Source organism: Monodon monoceros, unplaced genomic scaffold (assembly GCF_005190385.1).
Source record: "Monodon monoceros isolate NGI ecotype Baffin Bay Population unplaced genomic scaffold, NGI_Narwhal_1 Super_Scaffold_7, whole genome shotgun sequence".
NCBI lineage: Eukaryota > Metazoa > Chordata > Mammalia > Artiodactyla > Monodontidae > Monodon > Monodon monoceros.
In genome coordinates, this window is record NW_021703784.1 from 70,689,822 (window position 1) to 70,712,973 (window position 23,152).

Genomic DNA, 23,152 nt, shown 5'->3' on the forward strand with positions numbered 1-23,152 from the left:
TAATCTTGGATTGGGGAAGCCTTTCTTAGCATATAACAAAGTCCCTAATATGATATAAAATACTGACAGATTTGACTAGATAAAAATTTAGAATGTACAACAAAAAGCAATATAAACAAAGGTAAAAGATGAGTGACAGACCAAGAGAAATATATTTGCAACTTGTATAACAAAAGATTTCTATGCAGGGTATAAAAAATTCCTGCCAATCAGTTAGAAAAGTGCTAACAACCTGATTGAAAATGGCCAAAAGGTATTGGATCAATCAAGGAAATGTTTGCTGATGTAACAGCTAAACCCCCAAATCTCATGGGAAATCCAAGATGGTTGTTCACAATTATCTGGCAGCTCTCCTCCAAGCAGTGATTCAGGGACCCAGGAAGTTACCAGTAGCTTCCAAGGTCAAAAAATCTCTACTGCTGGTAAGACAAGGTCCTTGCTCTAAATGGTCCTTTTATTTCAGTAGGGGGAAATAGACTAAAGAAATACAAGTAAATAAATTTAAAATCAAGATAATTTCAAAAAACGGTAAGTCCTAAAGGTGGGGAGCCCTAAGGTGATCAATGAAGGCCTCTCTGAGGATGAGACATTTGAGTTGTGACATTAATGAAGCCTAGGAGCCTCCCATGTGGGAATCTGAGGGAACGGCAGTTCAGGCGGAGGAAGAGCAAGAAAAAAGGCTCTGAGGTAGGAATGAGCTTGGTTTATTTGAGTTGCACAAAGAAGGTCAGTTGGAGAACTGAATGGGGAGAAGGTAGTAGAATCACAGGTGGGGAACAACCAAGTTATATAGGGCCTTACAGACAAAGTAAAGGAGTGTGGTTTTTGTCCTGTATGTGATGAGAAATCAAGATGTCAGTTTCAGTGGAATCTGCACAGTGATACCACTTCCTTCATTCTATAGGGAAAAAAGAGGCAATGCAAACAGATTTTCCCCTAGTTCTATTGAGATATTATTGACATACAGCATGTATAACTAACTGTAAGATGTACAGCATAATAATTTGATTTACATATATTGTGAAATGATTACCACAATAAGTTTAGTTAACACCCATCATCTCAGATAGGTACCAAAAAAAAAAGAAAAAAAGGTTTTTTTCCTTGTGATGAGAACTCCTGGTATTTACTCTCTTAACTTTCAAATACACCACGCAGCAGTGTTAACTAGAGTCATCATGTTACACATTACATCCCCAGTACTTATTTGTCTTATAATTGGAAGTTTTTACCTTTTGACCATCTTCATTCAGTTCCCCCATCTCCCACCCTGTGCCTAGTCTGATCTCTTTTTCTGTGAGTTTTAATTTTTTTTTAGATTCCACAAATAAGTATTTGTACAGTATTTGTCTTTCTCTGTCTAACTTATTGCACTCAGCATAATGTCCTACAAGTTCATCCATGTTGTCACAAATGGCATGGTTTCCTTCTTTTTTAATGACTGCATAATATTGCATTGTTTAAGTGTGTGTGCATGTATATTTACATATGTATGTACACACAATGCACACACAATACATCTTTATCCATTCATCTGTTGATGGACATTTAGGTTGCTTCCATGTCTTGGCTATTGTGAGTAGTGCTGCTATGAACATGAAGGTTCTCTTTGGCATAATGTTTTCATTTCCTTCAGATAAATACCTGGAAGTGGCATTGCTGGATCATATGGTAGTTCTATTTTTAATTTTTTGTTTTTAGAAATGGATCTCTTGATAACTTCTTTTTTTAATTAATTAATTAATTTTATTTCTTTATTTTTGGCTGTGTTGGGTCTCTGTTGCTGTGTGCGGGCTTTCTCTAGTTGCAGCGAGCGGGGGCTACTCTTCGTTGAGGTGCATGGGCTTCTGCGATGGCTTCTCTTATTGTGGAAAACGGTCTCTAGATGTGCGGGCTTCAGTAGTTGTGGCACGCGGGCTCAGTAGTTGTGGCTTGTGGGCTGTAGAGCACAGGCTCAGTAGTTGTGGCATATGGGCTTAGTTGCTTTGTGGAATGTGGGATCTCCCCGGACCAGGGCTTGAACCCGTGTCCCCTGCATTGGCAGGCGGATTCTTAACCACTGCACCACCAGGGAAGCCCTATTTCTAATTTTTTGAGGAACCGCCGTACTGTTTTCCATAGTGGCTGCACAAATTTATATTCCCACCAACAGTGCACAAGTGTTCCCTTTTCTCCATATTCCCGGAAGCATTTGTTATTTCTTGTCTTTTTGATAATAGCCATTCTAACAGGCATGAGGTGATATCTCATTGTGGTTTTGATATGTATTCCCCTAACAATTTGTGATGTTTAGCACCTTTTCATGTACCTGTTGGCTATTCATATATCTTCTTTGGAAAAATCTAACAGATTTGGAAAATGCTCTCTGAAGACCTTTTTGAACCAATCTGTGTTCATTCTCCGCCTCCTTTCTAGGCTGAGCTTTGCTGACTAAAGTCATTTAACAAGCTTTCAGTGGAGTACAGTGTGTAAATGTTACGCAGAATGAATTACAGGTCTGTAGACATTCATTTCATTACCCTAGCTTCTATTAGCAAAGTTCGCTTTATGAGCAGCCAAAACGATTTATCTTATACTAGCTTCTTAAGAAATTTTTCAAATCCTCTGAACTTTGTGACTGTTGAAATTGTAAGGGATGTCCATTTCGGTGACCAGGAGGTCTAGTTGTGATTATGGAACGTGCCTTTGATTTGTCATTAAAACGCAAACCAGGCCATTCGACAGAGCTCCTAACACAGTGCCTGGCCAGCAGCCCATGCTCAGTGCTGATGGAGGAAAGCAAGCATCAGTTCTCAGTATGTCCCCTCTCCCTGGGCATGATTTGGAATGAGATGGATGGAGCTGTATCCCGACACCTATAACATGTTGGGCCCATGATAGGCATTCAGTCAATATCTACGAATGACTGAATGGGTGAACGATGAGATTTTTTTGGACTTGAACCACATTTTCACATATAATAGATCATCCTTTTATGTGGGACTCTTGGTTTAACAACATTTCTTCAGAAAAGTGTAAGTCCCTGGACTGGACCATGGATAAGGGCTGGTGACATGGCACCAGGTGCCCGGCTGAGCTGGTGCCGCCCACACCTCCAACCTCATCTCCATCCTCTAGCTGCACCCTCTGCCACTTCCCAACCCCAGTGCCATGGTCTCTGGTGGCCTGTGCAAGAGCTGTTCCTCTGCATGCAAAGGCCCCAGCTGTACCCCACCCTTGCCTCACTGATCAGACTCTTAAACTCCTACTTATCCTTCAAACCCCGACTGGCCCCTCTCTCCCAATTACTATATCAGTTTTCCCTGTCATGTACTCTTGTGTGCTGTTTTGCAGAGTGATTATCAAAGTTTTAGTATTAATTAATTAATTTTTATTGAAGTATAGTTGATTTATGATGTACTAGTTTCAGGTACACAGCAAAGTAATTCAGTTATATATATATATATATATATATATATTCTTTTTCAGATTCTTTCCATTTATAGGTTATTACAAGATACTGAATACAGTTCCCTGTGCTGTACAGTAGTTCCTTGTTGTTTATCTATTTTATATATAGTAGTTTGTATCTGCTAATCCCAAACTCCTAATTTATGCCTCCTTCCCCGCCGTTTCCCCTTTGGTAACTGTAAGTTTGTTTTCTGTGTCTGTGAGTTATCGTATTATTTTGTCATTATTTTAAGCTTGTGCTGTGATTAAGAGCAGGGCTGAATTTTTGCTGGGCTTAAATAGCAGCTCTGCCATCTGCAAGCTGTAGGAATCTGGGCAAAGTGTTTTTACCGTTCTTTATCTACTTCCTCATTCACAGAACGAGGATGATCACAGTAGTGCCCACTTTTAGGGTAGTTGTGAGAATTAAACAACCCAATAAATGTACATGGCACTAAAATTGGCTGTAGTTATTTGACAACTGTGTGTCTCCCCCATTAGATTGTAAGCTCCATGAGGCTAGGGGTTGAGTCAATACTTTACTCGCCGTGTGTCCTCCAGGCTTATCGGCATCTGGCCTCTGACACATTTCATGAAAGGAATGAATGAAAACGCGTGGAGCTTTTCTCCACCGAGCAGGTGCGATGCTGGAGGAGGCCTGCTGCACAGCACATAGGAAGGCCCACTCAACTTTCCGCCTTCGATCTGGCCTCATCTGTTAGGTGAAGATGATAAAGTCTTCTCTACTGGCCCTGGGGAAGATAGCTCAGAAAGAAGGGAGACCCAGTCTTCCCTCTGTCCTTCCTCCCTCCCTCCCTCCTTGTTGCTGACGTCGCTAAGCCACAAGGTTGTCAGGAAAGGAAGCCCTTTCAAAGTCAACAGAGCACCTACCGTGGGACAGACTCTGAACACCATCCAGCCCTGGCCCCCGCTGGTCCTCCCAGCTGAGTGATTTTCTTAAACACATACAAATGCCTCTAATAAGATGTGTTAAAGTAGGGCAGTGGTTTTCAAACTTTAGTATATGCGTCAGACTGAGTGCCAGGATTTGTTGACACAGATGCTGGCCCCAGCCCCAGAGTTTTGCTCCAGTAGTTCTGGGTTAGGGTTCAAGAACTGGCATTTCTTAGGGGAATGCTCTCAACAGCATTTTTGTAGAAGAAAAATATTACATTCTCACTCACGTATCAAAAATAGCCTCAAAGACAATACATCAAAATGTTAACTGCACAGAAAGCTATTGGGTTTTTTTGTTTGTTTGTTTGGTTTTTTGCCACACCACGCAGCTTGCAGGATCTTAGTTCCCTGACCAGGGGTCGAATCCGGGCCCTCGGCAGTAAAAGCACTGAGTTCTAACCACTGGACCGCCAGGGAATTCCCGAGGAAGTTATTGTTTAATGGGACAAAGTTTCAGTTTCAGATGATTAAAAACTTCTGGAGATGGATGGTAGTGATAGCTGCACAGTGTAAATGGACTTAATGCCACTAAACCATACACTGAAAAAGGTTAAAATGGTAAATTTTATGTATATTTTATCACAATTTTTAAAAATAAATAATTTTTTTAAAAGACCGAAAAAAAAAGAACTGGCTTTTCTAAGAAGTCCTAAGTGACTGACCAGCTGACCCTGCTGGTCTCAGGTCTACATTTTGAGAACCACTGAAATCAGGGCATGTTCTCTACGTGGCAGGGGAGACAGGGTGATGAAATTTGACTCTGGGAGAGTGGTCACAGAGGCTGTGATATTTGTACAGGTCCTTGAAGAATGAGCAGGATTTTGCAGGATGGGGAATGGGGTTCCATGCAGAGAGAGTGGCACGAGCAAAGGTGTGGAGAGATGACAGTGCATGTTGGCAAGCGATCCTCCATGGAAAGGGCTTGGGGGGAGTGTGGAGGCTGCTGCATAGCAGGGCTCCTGCTTTTTCATCCTTTGTTCTTGGTCAGCATGGGGAGAGGCAGCCTGTGGAGAAGACAAACCCAGGAGAGGACAGGATAGGCCAGAAGAGCTTAAGCTCTCCAGTTTTGGAGTTAGATAGACTTGGACTTGAATCTTGACCACATACCACCTGTAGGACTTTCAATAAGTAATTTACCTTTCTCAGCCTCAGTTTATTCACCTGTGAAATGGGACTGCTGATAATCGTAGCTGCTTCATAGAGTTATTGTGAAATGAAATGAGCTGATGGATATGAAGAGCTTGGCTTCGTGTTTGGCCCATGGTGGATACCCAGTAGTGGAAGCTACCATCAGTAGGTGAGTCTGATGTAGAAGAGGCAGGTCTGGAGCCACACTGTAGTTGTTTATGTATCTGCCTTCCACTCCAGGCTGGGACCCTTTGGGCACAGTCTGTGGCATTTCATCTGAGTCCTCCCACCCCTAGCACGGCCAGAGCCTGGATGGAGCCCAGATGCTCAGGACATGTGACTTGGGAAGGGATCTCTGTTTCCATGAAGGGCTCAGGTGGTCTGGGAGCCAGGAGACACTTGGAAAAGGAGCAGGACTGGGGAGACAGATGAGCTGGAGGTGGCCTCTGCCTGTGGCCCAGCATGATCTAAACAGATGGCCCAGCCCTGGGTGGCTGGAGGCCCAAGCCCAGCTTCAGGCCATGGGGACCCCTCTCTCACTGGACACTGAAGAGAAGAGGCCTTGCCATGATGCCCTTGTCAGAGCTTCTCCAGACCAACAGGGCCATGACCGGGGTGCTAATGACCCATGGTCCTAAGAGAACAGGCGTCACACGATAAGCACTGTCCTTGGAGTCAGAAGGTTTGGGTCCTAGTCCCTTCCACCACCACTCCCTGTGACCCTTGTGTGACCTTGGGCAGATTGCTTAACCTCTCTGGGCCTGTGGCCTCATCTGTTAGGTGAAGATGATAGTGTCTTCTCTCTTTGAATGCTGAAGGCTGGACCACATCTTCTCTTTTGGTGAGAGGACCAGCCCTGGGGAAGGGGGCTTAGAAAGAAGAGTCATCTTTCCATCCTTCCTTCCTCCCTCCTTTCCTTCTGCCACCATTTATTGTGCCAGATACTGTGCTTGGTGCAGGGGACACAGCAGTGAGCAGGACAGACAGTGTCCTGTGTTCATGGTGCTTAATCTAGGTGGAATTAGAGGTCAGGAAAGCTATACCAGGTAAGAAATCAGTTCAGTGTTCAAGGAGATCATAGGTAATTATACCAGGACTTTCCAAAGTCCGTGAGTCTATATGATTAGAGATGACCACGGCCCAGGCACAGTGCAGCCTAAGAATACAGTGTTTCTTTGAAGATGCGAGTAAAGACTCCTTCTGCCCACTCATTTATTCCACAACTATTTAGTGAATGTTGCCGTGTACCAGGCACGGTTCTAGGCCCTAGGGATTCAGGATGCAGCAGTAAACAAAGCAAAGAGCTGTCCTCCTGAAGTTTACATTTAGTGTGGGAAGACAGCAAATAAATACTGATGTAATTCGTCAGGTGTTGATGAGAGCTATGAAGAAAACTAAGGTGGGTGGGGGGTAGGAGCCACATCTTCCTTTCTCCTGTCCCTCCCAAGTAGGGGGAGGACCCACCCTTGTGGAACACCCCTCTAGGGAGGAAGGGCTGGTTCACTGTTGGTGATCTGGGGATGAATAGTGGGGCATGCGAGGCCCTGCTCGTCCTCCCTTCCTTTCTGCTGGGCGTGAGCTTGCTCTCTGCAAGCACCAGCCCACTCTGCTCCTCCAGCCTTACCTCTTAGGGTCCCCTGCTGTCTGGTCCTGCAAAGCCAGGCCGGGTGCCTCTATGTGTCTCATCTGTAGGTTGGTACCCAGAAGCCCACTTGCCCACAGGTATAAATCTCATTTTCTAATGTCAGTTCTATTGGAAATAAAGGTGACATTTTGTTCTCCCATCTGCCTTGCCTTTTTTTTTTCTTTCTTATTTTGCAATTGAATTAGAACAAACATGGAGTAGAAGGGTGCTTTTAAATGGCTCTTCAAACTTCTAGCTAAGAGAGTTAAAGAGTGGTAGGAGGTGCTATTTTAGATAAGAGAGGTAAGGAGGACCTCTCTGATGAAGTGAGAGGGAAAGCCATGTGGGAGAAGAGCATTCCAGGGAGAATAAACAACTTGTGCAAAGGCCCTGGGGCAGGCATTTGCTTGGTGTATGTATGTGTGGAACAGCAAGGGAGCCAGTGTGGCTGAAGCATAGTGAAAATAGAAGAGACATATCTCAAGGATTTCTGGCTTTCTGCATCAGGCAGTTATTTTTCTGGATTGGATAAAACCAGCATCTAAAGGACCTAGTACAGCTCAAATAACGAATCAGTGCTTCATTCTGGAACCCCACAAGCTATTGTTCTGACCAACCTGCAAGTCTCTTCCATCCTTGCTTTGTGCCAGGACTCCTCTTTGAGGACCAAGAGCTGGAGACGTGTGCCAGGGACTAGCCTGGAAGATGCATGAAGTCTCCTGGGAGAGACGGGCTGGAAGGCAAGATTCACAAGACAGAAAACAGAGGTGACCCTCAAGTTGAAAGGCTTGAACCTAGCCGGGTGATTGATTACCAGGAGACCGCCCTTATTTTGTTCTCTAATTACGGTGTTTTTTCGAAGCATCTTATTGGGTCTGAAACCCTTAATACCAGCCGGTGCTGTTCATTGTTATAATGTCCTAATTAAGCTTTGATTTATATGCTAATTTTATTCCAAGTGTGTTCAAAAGGGGGGAAAGTTATTAGACTTTATTTTGAGATTACATTTCAATCCTGGGGTCTGCTGGGTGAGCACCATGTTTATTCTGTCGGCTTTTGTTTCCAGGATGTTGGTGGCAATTGTGATTATTTCCTTGGAGGGGAAAGATGATGAAGTGGTAAGGAGCTGTTTAGAGTCGGTGGAGCTTCTGCTAATTGGAATTATGTAACCTCTAGCCTTTGCCTTGACAGCTTTGCAATGAGGCTTGCTTTAACTGCCCAGCTGGTTAGGAGGGACAACTGGGGTGTGCCTTGGGGATGTCACAGAATGGTAAACATTTGGAAAGAAGTCCATGACATGAGGGAGTGATTGGATTTTGGAATGTGAGTGGAAATCGGGCTTTACCACATGAGTCCCTGAAATCTGTAAGGGTCATGCAAAAACTCTGGTAAGGGGAGCAGCTGGTCTTTGCTATAGAAAGGATGCATTTTGTGTGTGTGTGTGTGTGTGTGTGTTTACATTATCATTTATCCTAGGTAGATGTCATTTGAATTTTTCTGTTCAAGGATTAAAAAGTCTTGCCATGAACTGTCGGTCTGTTTATCTCTAGACATTAGGAGTTTCATGCAGCTTCATAAATACGCTGAAATAATATGTAAAATAGTGTGCATTTTTCTGGGGAAGGGTCCAAAGTTTTTACTGAACTTTCAGGAGTACTGACACTCCAAAATGTCAAGAATCATAGGTTTGGGGAGCATTAGGCTTAGTTCTGGTATTAAATTTCCTGAGATTGGCTATGTGGCCTAAAGAAACCAGTTACCCAGATTAACAGATACAGACTACTCTACATGAAATAGATAAGCAATAGGACTTACTATATAGCACAGGGAACTATATTCAATATCTTGTAATGACCTATAATGGAAAAGAATCTGAAAAAAATACATATATAACTGAATCAATTTGGTGTACACCTGAAACTAACAAAATACTGTAAATCAACTATACTTCAATTAAAAGAAAAATAATCCAGTTACCTAGTGGCCCATTCTCCCTGCCCATCCAAATCTTATCTGCCCAGGTCCAGGAGGTACCCCGGGTGAGACAGACACAGGGCCATGTTGAATTGGGAGGGATGTTTACCTGAGCTTGTCCCTTGCTGAGTGGCATGGCAAAGACCCAGACTATTTGCTCTGAGTGACCTGAAAGTCCTTTTTGTCTCAACTCTAGAGGAAAGAGTTGTTTATAAATAGATGAGGGCTTCTGAGTAAACACTCAGAGTTACCTCTCATTCAAAACGCTTTGTAACCTGAAGCTTGTGTGTTTCCCATGACGCTTCAGTAAATCATCCTCCATTGGGTCTTCAGTTCAACTGATTGAGTTTTATGGTTCTTTTCTTCCCCTTCCCCACCCCCCCACCATGCCAGCCAACAGTCACCATCAGAAACATTTAACAGGAGTATGTTCATTTCACATTCTTCTATTGTGACTAGTACACAGTCTGCAGCTCATTTGATACCTTAGTTTATTCTAAAAAATTAAACTTAGGGATCCTGATTTCAAAAATAATTACGGCAGCTAACATTGATCAAGCACTTATGTACTAAGCATTTTATCGGCCTTATCTCAGCTCCTACTTCCCCAGATCCTCAGGGTAAGTTCTATTATTATCATCCTCATATATAGACAGAGAGACTGAGGCTCAGAGAGGTTAAGGGCTATCTTGGGGTCACATATCTAGTATGTGGTTAGCTGGAATCAAACCTGGGTCTGCCAAGCTCCAAGTCCATGGTTGGGACTGCTATGCTGACCTGTCCCTGCTGGGCCGTATTACTTTTTAAGTGTCTCCGTTTAAACATTTTCTGCAGAGATCATTCTTCCATCCCTGTGGGTGTGAAGACATGGAGTATGGGTCAGCTCCTCTAGCCCAGGATTATATCTTTCAAGGGGATACCAAGGACTGGTTTGTAGGAGAGCAGGGCTATGTCTCTAACCTCAGTGGGGAAATGACCCCCAAATTGGACAAACTGCCCTCATATTCTCTGGGTGCCTTGGATCTGCACCTACTCAGCCTGGTGTAATGAGAGCCTTCCACCTGCCCTAGTTTAATTATGATGTGGCTTCAGGAAGGTTCTAACACTTGCTTCTGATGCTTGTATCTTAGTACCTCTGCTATTCTTTGCTGCTTGCCTATATTTTTAGCTTTACACCTTGCATTCTGTCAGCTTTTCATATAGTGAAAATGCCCCCATTCACTTGGTGCTGCTCCAGAGGAAGAATCTTTACCATTTTCCACAGACGTTGACCCTGGGAGACCCTGGGATGGAGGAGATGTCTGGTTTATTAAGGCTCCCAGGTGACCCCTAAGGGTTTTCTTTGAAAACATGTCTTTTTAAAATGGATAACATAGATTTTTAAAAAGTCATATGTTATCTTTCTACCCCATCATAAGGAATTCATTTTTCCTATTTCTTTCCTTGTCTTTATCTACATGTATATAAATTTTACTTAGTCATGGTGATGGCATGCATTCATTTCATGTTTATATTTAATGTAGTGAGTAGGAATTTCACAAGTTACATATTCAAATATGCAAAGATGATCATTTTATTTTTCTACAACTTAAACTCTATTTTGAGCTCCGTTTATAGCTGATGGCTAAAATGAAGAAACAGACAAACGAAAATCCTACCTAATTTAATCAGTTCTACAGAAACTTAATCATCCAAAGTTTTCCTAAGCCTCTTTTGGGTAAATTCAGTTAATTTAGGGTGTTCAACCTCCCTCCTTCCCCCTGGAATTGTGATAAATTCCCAGGGGTCTCACATGGTATCAAGACCTCAGTTGGGGGTGAGGGAGGCTTCTGCTCCTGATTAGTCAAAAGTCCAGTTAGGAAAACAGAAATCAAATGTCATACAGGAAATTGGATACATCAGTTATGGAAGGACTGAGAGGCCAAACGGGACAGAAAGGAGGGGAGGGATGGTGTAGGTAAGGCCATGGCACTTCCCAGAGTATGCACTAATACCTAACATTCTTATTGCATTTCCAAATCTCTAAGGCATGGTAAAGAAGAAATAAAACTTTAGCTAACATCTCAAAATGTTATTTGGCCACATTTGTATGGGTAAGTATTAAAAGAACCTTAACTTACTTAACCATTCCCTTATTGGGTATTTGGATGGCTTTCAATGTTTTACTACTGATTCAATGGTGGATGTATTTTAAGAAGGTGGCAGAAGATGCCCACCTGACCCTGTGCCTTTATCCCCTTCTGACACCCTAATGTACCTTAGAGCCAGAAGGAAGAGTGGTTTGATGGGCTTCAGCCCTGTTCATGGCAAAAGGTGGGGCTTGTGCTCCTTGGCTTCCATTTTGTGCTTCCTCTCCCTACCTGTGGTCTTGGCTTTGTGTCTGTCTCACCCTAGATCCTGGCTAGAGATGTTGCATCTTCTTTTCAACGCTGGTCCTTGTCTCACACTATCTCTTTGATTCTTGCCCTCTTGCTGTACCACTCTTGACCATCATGGGTTACTCCCGCAGAGGGAGGAAGGACATAAGAGGTGGGCTTTAATTTCTAAGGCCCATGTTCCAACCCCAAGCTACAAATGACCTCTCCAAAGTTTATTTTTTTAATTATGTTTAATTTTAAAGTAATTAAAAAAAGGAATATCTGATCCGTTTAGGAGACATGGAAGACACAAAAACAAATGGAAAAAATTAAAGTTACCCCAAAGTCTGCCACTCAAAGGTAACCACCACAAATTCTACAAGGGAAGGGACTTGGCTGATCTTGTTCATTTCTGTAACTCCAAGGCCCAGGCACGTAGTAAGTGCTCAGTAAATATGCTAAATTAAGTGATAACCTTTCACTTAATTTTTTCCATCTATTTTATACAAATGGAATCATGCTCTACTTACGGTTTTGTAACTTTTTTTTTTTTGCGTAGCAATATATCATTAACATTTTCCCAAATCAACAAATGTTCTTTTACATTATTTTAATAGTAGTATGGTATTCAGTTGTAAAAGTGGACTATAATTAACTAGTTACTTAATGTAATATGTTTAGGTTTTCTTTCCCTAAGTTTTTTACTCTTCCAAACAACTTTTCGGTCTTATATGTATATGGGTGCACGATTGTCCCAAAGGGCATGTACACATATTTTTAAGGCTTTTGATGCATTCTGCCTTCTAAGAGGCATGCACATTTTCAGCACAATGACTTACTCTAGAATGCACATTCCACATAGCAAGGATTTTGTCCATTTATTATACCACAAGGACTCTAGCCTAGAGTAATGCCTAGCACAGATTATGTTCTTAATAAACATTTGTTGAATTTGTTTCCCCGTGTCCTCATCAATAGCATTTACTATTACTTTAACAAGTTTTTTTTTTTTCGGTCTGATGGCAAACACAACAGTTGCCATATTTAAAAATCATAAACTCATCCTACCTTCTATCCCCAAGTATTTAGTAAGTCTGCTGGAGTTGGACCTAAATATTTAAAAACTGTTCTCAGAACAAAAGCTAATCAGAGATAATGTCTTATAGAGCTGTAATCTCTGGATTTAGACTCTGAAGCTCAGGGTGCTATTACCTGAGCCTGCTTACAACTCACGTAGAGCCAAGCATCCCGTCTCCAGGGGAGATTTCTGCAGGTAAAGGAAGGCAAAGAGATTCACATCAGCAGCCCTCATATATTTCTCCATGAAGGATTCATCTTTGTTTTTTTGTTTTTGTTGTTTTTTTTTTTTTTTTTAACACAAAGCTAACCTACTGACCCAGAAAGAAGAGAGTTTTATATTTTCTTTGAGGATTTGGAATATGTAGGCTGCCATCACTCAACCCCAGGGGAGAAGACGAGGGCATAGTGTGGTGACGTCACCAGACTTCAAAGGTGTCTTGAAGAAGGATTTGTGTGAGGGGTGGACCCTGAGGGCTTATTGTGCATACGCGTGTGCATGCGTGCCTGTGTGTGTGAGCGCTAGTTAGGAGGCAGCCAGGAACCCGTCCAAAAGAATCGAAGGGGAGCTTTTGTTCTGTATATCCTTGCCCAGCCTGTTGGGCTTTGAGCAGTTAGACCACTGGACACATTGTGAGATGAAAGGAATTTGCATTGATTTCCAGGCCACTTTCATCTGATGCCACAGGACAAAAACAACAACAAAAAATCTAATGGGGCTCCTTTCAATGGAGAAACAGGACTTTGGAAATGCAAATACTCCCAATGTGCTATGCAAAGTAGCCAAGCCAGGGGCCTCACACCTGCCTTCCCAGGAAAGGTCTTGATCCGCACACAGGAAGCTAGGGTGGGTGGCCTCATCATCAAAGCCAAGAATCTTCCCTTTGAAGAATTTAGAGCAACAAAATGTCAATGGAGAGTCACCCATCCAGGAAGCAAACACTATTCAGATATGGGGTGACTGAAACTTTTACTCAAAATATAGGAGGACACGCCCATTCTCTTTTAGACAGTAGAGGTGCTCTGGTTTGAATGTGGTGGGATCCAGGAGTCCCCACATTCTCTTGGTGACAAGGCTAAATATTTCTGCCATGGCCTGTCCTCACCCTCTCTTGCTTGCTTTGCTGCAGCTGCCTTCTGTCTTCGTGTCTGCAGTCTTCCCTGCTCTAGTCCATTCTTCACACTCGTCACCAGAGACGTTTCTCTAAACAGCTCATCTGACTACATCACTCCCGCTTCTCCTGCTTAAAATCCTTCCATAGTGGCTCCCTTTGGTTTTGGGGAGGAAGTATGGTGCCTGAGACTGCCACTTCCACACCACTGGCTCGTCGCTCATCTTATGTCTCCAGGACACAGAGTTTTCCTTCGTAGACCCCCTAGACCTCTTCCTCCTCTAATTTGTTCTTGGCTTCCAAAGAATCTCATCCTTGCGTGCATGGGACACAGATACTCAATAAATATTCACTGGATTTGTTTTAAATTTTAGTTTCAACTCCATTTCTAGTACATACGTGCCCCCTCTTTAAGATATCTTGAAAACCAAAACTACTAAAATCAACTTATAGCTTGGATCTTGTTACCCATTCCAGTCTCCCTAGAATGTTCCACTCCAAGCCCCTCTCTCTACATTTGACTCCTCCACAGCCCAACTGACAGGCTCATGCTGCCCGTCTGGGTGTTCCTCAGCAGCCTCCCATGCTTGCAGAAATGCCAGCCACTCGGGGCTGGGGAACCAGAGCCCGCCCACCCCCAGCTTCCACCCCTTGCCAGCTGACAGTAAACTCCCTCCCCGCTACTGTCTATTTCAGACAATGCAGCATTGTCTCGGCCCACTATCAGTCCGGTAAACAGACTCCTTCCACCTACTCCAGCTGCTCAGCCATGGTGGTGCTGAGTGAAGGATGATGAGGGAAGAGTTTGAGGAGAACCTGCCAGAGGCAGGAGGGAGAGAGAACCAGAATGTCACAGCCCATCTGTCTCTCCCTTCCCCATCACCCCTGCCGTGACCAGTCTTCAGATGAGGAGGCTGAAGTGACTACCATTAAGGGACTCTTCAGTGAAGTTGCAGAAGGGAGAACACAAAATGAGGACCGTAGGCTGCCGAGAAATGGAAACAGTAGACGTGGGGTCGTGAATTTCCCTCAAACATGAACCTCTGACTTTACTATAATCTGCATGTATTTTTTTCAAGAGTGAGACTTCAGCTGCTTCCAAAAGATCCAGAATGAGAGTCATATTTAATAGAATCACAGCAAACGGATTGCTTTCAAAACTGGGGGATAGACTCGTCAGTTCTTCGTCCTGCACTGCCCTGAGGACAGGGTCTGCGTCTGGCCAGTTCTTCCCTGTATCTCTGGATGCTGGCACAATTCCTGGGACTAATTTCTTGGATGAATGAGCCCTGAGCCCCTACTTTGAGAACTTACTCTATCCCCAGATTTATGTTAGGTGTTAAGAGGAATAAAAAAGAAGTAAATATTGTTTATTCTCTCTTTCATCTTTCTATTTGGTTGTAAAAGATCTGCCACTAGCCAGCTTTGTGACTGAAGGCAAGTTGCTCAACCCCTCTGAGCCTGTTTTCTTTCCTCCTTCAGGAAACAGGGAGAAAACAGTACCGACTTTGTAGATTTGATGTGGAGCTTGATTGAAGTCAAGTATTTAAAGCAACTGGCACATCTTAAGAGTTGCTCAATAAATTGTAATTAATAGTTCAATCAGTGTCAAATATTGGCTGTCCAGAATTCAGTCATTTTTGACAACTGAACTTTCTTAGAAGCCCTGGGTTTGTCCATTAAATTCCATTTAGCCAATTTGTATGAAAAGCTTTCTTGGATACTAAAATCTTCCGTGCCTTTTAAGACCTCTGTTGGATTCACAGTCAGCCTTACGAGGGATCCATGCAGTTTAATGAATGGATGAGATGTGTAAGATTGATTGTCCATTCACTAAATGGTCCCAGATTGCCTGCACCTTTTGTTTTGGTTTTCATAGGTTTATTGGTCTCTTCTCTTGCTGACAGATTGTCCTCTCTTACTTCTTAGAGTTGTCAGTTTGCCAACTCTAGGGATCAGTGCCTTCCTCTGATTTGCTGTGGGCTTGAGAACGAGATAACCAGCCCCATTAAAAGTGTGAGTAAACCAAGAGCAGAGAGGCTTTGAATGAGGACTGGAGAGGCTGTCTCCTTTATCACAAACCTTTGCGTCATCTCTTTTGACTTCTCAGAGATCTCCTGACTCTTCGTGCGTTTTCATCAATGAGATCATACTGCGCAGGCATGTAAGTTCTTGGCATATGTGGGCACTCAATAAAATTTATGAACTAAATGAATGAAGGAGCAAGAAAACAAAATCATACAGATATAATATACCATAAACTTAAGGGGTGTGCTTGGAGGGAAAGGATGAGGTGAGGGAGTGTAGAGTGAGATTAATTTGCTATGTTGGCAGAGACAAATTGAGCCGTCTTAGAAGAAAGGAAATGTGGTGGGTGAGGGTAAAGCTGGTATCATGCAGGGGTACAGAAAAGAGGGATGGACGCTCCCCTGTCCCTGCTACCTCCCTAGGCTTGTTTTTTTCCCCAGACGGATGTGAGTACTATGCTCTAGTCACACTGACCTTCTTTTTGCTCCATGAGCACGCCAAGCTTGTTGTTTTGCCATTTCCCTCATGGCCTTTGCACTAGGAGCTGCCTCTGCCTGGAATGTTCTTCCTCTTGATTCTTGTGTGGCTGTATCCTTATCATTCAGATCTCAGTTTAAATTTCTTCTCAAAGAAGTCACCTACTGCTACCCACCTCGTCATTCTCTATCACACCGTCCTATTTCTATTCCCTGCAGAGCCCTGATTATTTTCGCAAGTAATCTTGACTAACTACTTGTTTCTCTTCCATCTTCCTCCACTCTCACCATGAGAGCAGAGACCTTTCCTACTTTGTTCACTGCTGTATCTCAGAATCTTTACTGGCAGGTTTGAGTGAATGATGAATGAATGACTAGTCAGGGAGAGAAACATGATTATGGTGTGGTGCGGCAGGTGCTAGAAAAGAGTACAAAATGCTGTGGGATGCCTGAGAAGAGAACAACCAATTCTGACGAGGATTTTGGGGAAAATTCTTTTTTTTTTTTTTTTTTTTTTTTGCAGTACGTGGGCCTCTCCCGTTGCGGAGCACAGGCTCCGGACGCGCAGGCTCAGCGGCCATGGCTTATGGGCCCAGCAGCTCCACGGCATGTGGGATCTTCCCGGACTGGGGCACGAACCCGCGTCTTCTGCATCGGCAGGCAGACTCTCAACCACTGTGCCACCAGGGAAGCCCGATTTTGGGGAAAATTCTTGAGAGTTGGATCCCCTAAGATAATGAAAGTTCACCAATCCAAAAAGATAAGGTGGAAAGGGACATTTTCCATCTTCTTTCCCGCCTGCTGGCCAAGTGGCTCTGTGTTCAATTCACAGACAACTAAAGACATGAGAGAAGAACATTTTTTTTAATAAATTTATTTTATGTCTTTATTTTTGTCTGTATTAAGTCTTTGTTGCTGCGTGTGGGCTTTCTCTAGTTGTGGCGAGCAGGGGCTACTCTTTGTTGCAGTGCATGGGCTTCTCGTTGCAGAACACAGGCTCTAGGTACATAGGCTTCAGTAGTTGTGGCACGCAGGCTCAGTAGTTGTGGCTCACGGGCTCTAGAGCGCAGGCTCAGTAGTTGTGGCTCACGGGCTTAGTTGCTCCGCGGCATGTCGGAGCTTCCTAGACCAGGGCTCAAACCCGTGTCCCCTGCGTTGGCAGGCATATTGTTAACCACTGCGCCACCAGGGAAGCCCGAGAAGAACATTTTTGCACTTAAGATGCCACCTCTCTGATGTCCCACACATGTTAAGACAGTATCTGTGCTGAATCTACCAGAGCTGGCTGCTTTCCAGAGGCCTAAACCAGAGACTTTTCCCCTCAAGTCTTCTTGAGATTGGATGAAAGATGCTCCTCAATTTATAGAAAAACAGAACATGCTTTAATTTCCTAAAGTGCCTCACAATTCACTTGTTCAGGGATTCCGTAGCTCTGAAAGAGGGCAACATGGGCACTCTTGAAGACAAGAAAATGGGGGTGCAGGGGGTTAGTATTAGGAGTCAGAAGCTGAGTTAAGTAAGTACCTTTGCATGTCTCCCTTTCACTGTGTGCTACAAATGTCTGACATTGTCCAACCATTGAAAGGTCTCTTTCATATTTGCTACTGCTGATTGACCCCCTGATCTGACCCAAAGGTCAGATTCTTCCATAAGAATTTGAACTAAGTTCCAGAGGGTAATTGGTATTTGCGCTGAAAGATCCTGATAGAGACACTGAGACAGGCAGCCATGTTAGGCTACGAGGAAGGTGAGTGATCGGAAAGGGAGACAAGAGAAGGTGCAGCCCCCTCCTGAAGGCATGGAGGGAGCAGCTGAGTCCCTAGGCTTGCAGTTCTAGTCCCTGGGAGACCTGGTTGTACTGAGGTTCCTGGTTTTCTACATCAGTGCAATAGAAATAACCCTTTCTTCAGGTGACAGGGACAGATTTGGGGTTAAGACCCTAAATGGGAGATTGGATATGATTTTTTAAAATTTGTGCATCCTTAATAAACGCAAAAATGGTCTTGCAGATGGTAGTAGGTGTTAAGGCCTTTACTGCTACAAGTCTCATTTGGGATTCCAGGGTGTGTGTGTGTGTGTGTGTGTGTGTGTGAGTGAGAGAGAGAGAGAGAGAGAGAGAGATCAGACAGAATCTCCCTAGAACTAACTCTATCCTCTTGGATCTTAGTGTACAGTTGGGGACTGGGTAGGAGTCATAGTGGCAGGAGAGAAAGGGAGCTATTTTAGAGAAATGTTCCCCCAGATATCCACCTCTAGTAGGGAAAGGTTGTTGTGTAGAGTGGTGGATCAAAACCTCCTGTGAAAATAAGTCAATGCCCATTTGGCCCAGACTTGGGGAAACACACACACATACACCAACAAGCTGTAGGCTCGTGATCAGGCTACAAATCCAGCCACCTGGTTGTTTCCTCTCTGCATTTGCCTGGCAAATCCTCATCATTCTGGGAATGACCTGTATTAGTCACAGTTCTCCAGAGAAACATAACCAACAGGGTATGTATTTATATTTTTATTTTTCTATCTACATCTATATAGCTCTTTCTCTTCCCCCCTCCAATAGATAGATAGATAGATAGGGATTTATTTGAAGGAATTGGCTCATGTGCTTGTGGGGTCTGTCAAATCTAAAATCGGGAGGGCAGGACGGCAGGCTGGAGACCCAGAGAAGAGCTGATGTTGCAGTTGTGAGTCCAAAGGCAGCCTGGAGGCAGAATTCCTTCTTTCTTAGGGGGACCTCAGTCTTTTCTCTTAAGGCCTTTAACTAAATGGATGTGGATGAGGCCCATCCACATTATGGAAGGTGATCTGTTTTATTCAAAGTCCTCTGATTTAAATGTTAATAACCTCTAAAAAAATAGTTTCATAGCAACATCTAGACTGGTATTTGAACAAAAACTGGGTACCATAGCCTAGCCAAGTTGACACATAAAATTAACCATCACGGGGGCAAACTGGGTTTATTATAAAAGCCCTTCTCCTCTGCAAGATACATTCTTGCTTACAAAACATGTACTCACCTATGATCACATCTGATCCTCAGAACATCTCTGTCGGGAGGAATATTAACTTCTCTATTTTATAGTTGAGAAAATGGAGGTCCAGCGATTAGATCGTATAGCTGATAAATAGCAGAGAGGGGATTCCAGCCCAGGCTGTCTGGCTCAGATCTGTGTGTTCTAACTCTATCACACTCCCTACAACGGCGTGCGTGATGTAACTCTCCTGTCATTCCCTGCTGGTGTTATTGCTTACATGACCTCAGAGGGACTTGCAGGAATTGGCTAAGAAAGTGGCCTGGTTTTCATTTTTCAGTTCTGTCTTGTGACCAGTCTCAATGGACCCCTCTGGGGCAGGACCCAGGAGTGTAACACATGTGTCTGTGTTGGAGTGAGCACGAGCATAGGTGCCCTTCCATCCCAGCTGCAACTGCCTCAGCCCTGCCATCTCTCAGCTTGGCCCTCTGCTCTCAATAAGAGGAGGCTCCTGCCCTCTTCCTACCACCAGACCTGGGGAGTACACCCCCTTTTCTGAGCCTGAATCTCCTCCCACCCCTCAACCAGAGGCCCAGCAGCAGGATTGGCCTTCTGCTTTGGCCTGTGTCCGGAGCTCCTGGGTCCACGGCACCCTGAGAATGCTGGGCCCATATGGTCCTCCCCAGGTGGTGGTGTGGACAGGCCCTGCAGTCTGGTGGCATCTGTAGGCTTTGGAAAGGCCAGGCCATCCTCCTGCCAGGACCAATGGGACTCCTTTCTTCTCACCTTGGATGCCCCATGTGATGGAGCAAGTTTTGATTGGAGGATGAAATAGGGAAATAAGAGGTCTTCAGAGACAGAAGTGACCACTCTAGTGCTTCTCCAGACCTGCCTGTCTCCCCTTTTACTCCATGTTTGTGGAACTGTCCTCAGTTTATGAGAAAACGTTTGTTTTCACCATTTCAGGCCTTATTTGCAAACAGTGCTAGGATCCCGAGATTCCTCCCACCTGGCATCTGAAAGAGGGGTAGAGGGACACAGCTGAGCACAAGCCTCTCCGATTTCAAAATGGTCCTGGGGAAAGACAAAAGATGAACGAAGAGCCTTCTAAAGAAGGGTCACCTGGGAAATAGGATGTGTGGCCTTCTAATTTCTGAAGGCTTGTTAGGTAGCCTGGCAGTCTTGTTCTGCGCGCCCAAGAGGGCAGAAATGGGGCTTGGTCAGGAGGCAGGATCAGTTCCGTGTTGGAAAGAACCTGCTCCCAGTCAGAGCTCTAAAAGGGAGAAGGCACTAAGCATCGCCTTGGGAGACTGTGAGCGCTCCATGGAGAGAGGTCTTCAAAGCTGGACAGCTCCTTGTCCAAAGGATTCCGGGTTTTAGTGAAAGGCTGAAGTAGGTGCCCTAGGGCATTTTCCGACTCAGGTTCTCCAGTCATGCGGGTCTACATTAAAGTGCCAGGTAAATCTGTCCCGCAGAAGAATGGTACCAGCGGAGAAACCAGATGACTCTCTCTGGCTCCCGGGACCCCATCTTCTAGTCGCAGCAGCTCCAGAGAAACCCCTGCCTCCCCGTCTGGTCCCTTAGCCTGGGAAGGGGCTCGGGACCCTGGAAGGGGACCGGAATGGCGAGGTCGCCCATTGGCTGTGAGGCGCCATGTGAATGGTGCTGGTTGGTTGGCGGGAGGGAGGAGGAGGCGGTTTCCAGGGTAACGGGAGGGCAAGGAGCGGCTGCAGCGGCGGCGGCCGCGGCTGAGGAGCGCGGTCCGGAGCGCGGTGCGAGACCTGCTGGAGGCGGTGGCTCCGCACAGCCGCGTGGGCGCAGGTAGGAGCTCCCAGCGCCGTCCCCCCGGGGTCGGGCTGGGCCGGACTGCCCGGCGCCTGGACCAACCGGGGGAAAGTTTGCCGCCCAACGGGACGAGCAGTGAGGAGAGGACTTGCGGATGCTCTGTGCTGGGCTCTGGGGGCCGGGCAGGGCGGGGACTGCGGGCGGGGAGAGGGCTGGCCCCGCACGGAGCGGCGCGGGGGCCACACCTCCACCCCGGGACCCTGCTGGAGGGCCGGGGCCTCCTCGGACGTGTAGCCGCAGCACAGAGACCCAGGGGGCGGACGCGCAGCGACCGACGCAAGCCGACGGCTGGCGGGCCCTTGTTCAGAGATGCGGCGGCAAAGTCTTCCCCGGCAGATGTGGGCTGGGGCGCGCGGCGCGGTGCTCCGAGGTGGTTCTGCGAGCTCTGGGGCGCACTTTCCGTGGCCTCGGGCTACGCTGCACACGCCCCCATGCAGAGTGGGTGTGTGTCTCTCTGGGTGTGCGTGCCTGAGGCTGGGTGTATCTTCTTGTGCGTGTTCTTGTGTTCCTGATGTCTTCTGTTTGTGTGTCTCTGTGCGTGATTCTCCCTCTGTGACTGGATCTCCGGGTGTATCCTCACGTCTGGGCCCTTCAGTGTTTGCTGTTGGCGTGGGTGTCTGTGAACGCCCTCTCCGGGTGCTTGTGTCTGAGTATCGCTGTTTGTGGATCCTTCTGTCGGCATCACCATGTATTTTCGGTGTTTGTGTGTGTCTCTTTTCTCTGTGTGCCTCTCTGTGTATCTAAGAGTATGTGTGTGTTTTCTGTCTGTGCCTCTGTTTCATAGGTAGGTCTGGTACCTGTCTGCGTGTGTCCCTCTCTGGGTGGGTGTGCATCCTCGTGTGTGATCTAAGCTTCTGTAGGTATGTGTAAGTCTGCGTGTGTGTTTATGTCTGGACCTCTGCGAGTGTCTGCTATGCCTGTGTCAGTCTGTGTCCGAGTCTTCACTGTGTCCATATCCGTGTGTGTGTGTGTGTGTGTGTGTGAGAGTGTGAGTGTAGGTGGATCCGAGCTGAGGACAACTAGGCCGGGCCTCCAGTTTCCCTGTTGCTCTCTCCCACGCTCCGGGGAGCCGCGGGCGGCGGGGCGAGGGCGAGGGCGGCGGGCTGGGAGGGAGAGCCACGGTGCCTCGCGGGTGTGCGCTCCGCTGAGCCGGCTCCTTTCTTGCCGGCAAAGGGACCCCAGCGGCGGAGGCAGCAGCAGCAGCCCGCGCCGCCCAGCTGGGGCCCTAGTGACTTATTTTTGTGTGTGATCCTTTCTTTTCTTCAGGGAAGAGGCGGGAGCACGCTCCGCTTCCTAGTCGTGCGCAAATAAAGGCGCCGGGGTTGGCGGCTGGGTCAGCCCTCCCCGGCAGCTTAGCAGAAGTGGCCAAGGGTAGCTTAGCAGAAGTGGCCGACTTGGCGGGCTCCCTTTGGGAGGAAAAAAAGACCCCCCCCCAAAAAAAAAAAAAAAAAAACAGCCCGGAAACCACCATGCCTCCTTGGCTCTCTGTCTTACATCTTATGTAACTTATTGATTGATTGATTAATGAAAGGCTTGATTGCCAAGAAGCTCCTCCGTTTACCCTATTGGCACCAAAGACTAATTAAAAACGGTGTGTTGGTGATGAGTGTTAATTAGACCATTCCAAAGACGGATGCACCCCTGTTTCAGAAGCTTAACTCCAGTTAAAAGATGAAGCAGAGCAGGCTGCCCTCTCTCACCCCCATAACCTTTAATCCAGGTTTAGAACCAGTTTCCCCAGTCTTGGAGCCAGCTGGGGGCAGGGACATCTGGGGAGAGGGAGAAGAGTAAGAAGGCCAAAGGGACTTTGTCCAATTTTGAAAACTTTGGAGAATAAGAAGGCTGTTTTACCGAAACATATGAAATGGGTTCACAATTCCAATACCTGGGCAAAAGGAAGGGGTGCACTGTACCTGGGAGGGACTGGCCTGTGGCTTGTCTGGCACCTGGCATCCCAAATTGGCATTTACTGGGAAATGGAGTTTTATTGCAGGAAGGGACCTCAGTGGGCCTCTGGAAAGGATGCCTCTATATCTGAGACTAGACCCTTGCCTGGCTCCCCATGTCCTGGGCTGTGCCTCCAAACCAGTCTTTAAAATTTTTTCCCCTGGGTATTGCCCAGAAGGCAGGGAGGATTTGGATACATGTGGAGTGGGAAGTTGAAGGCTTTTGG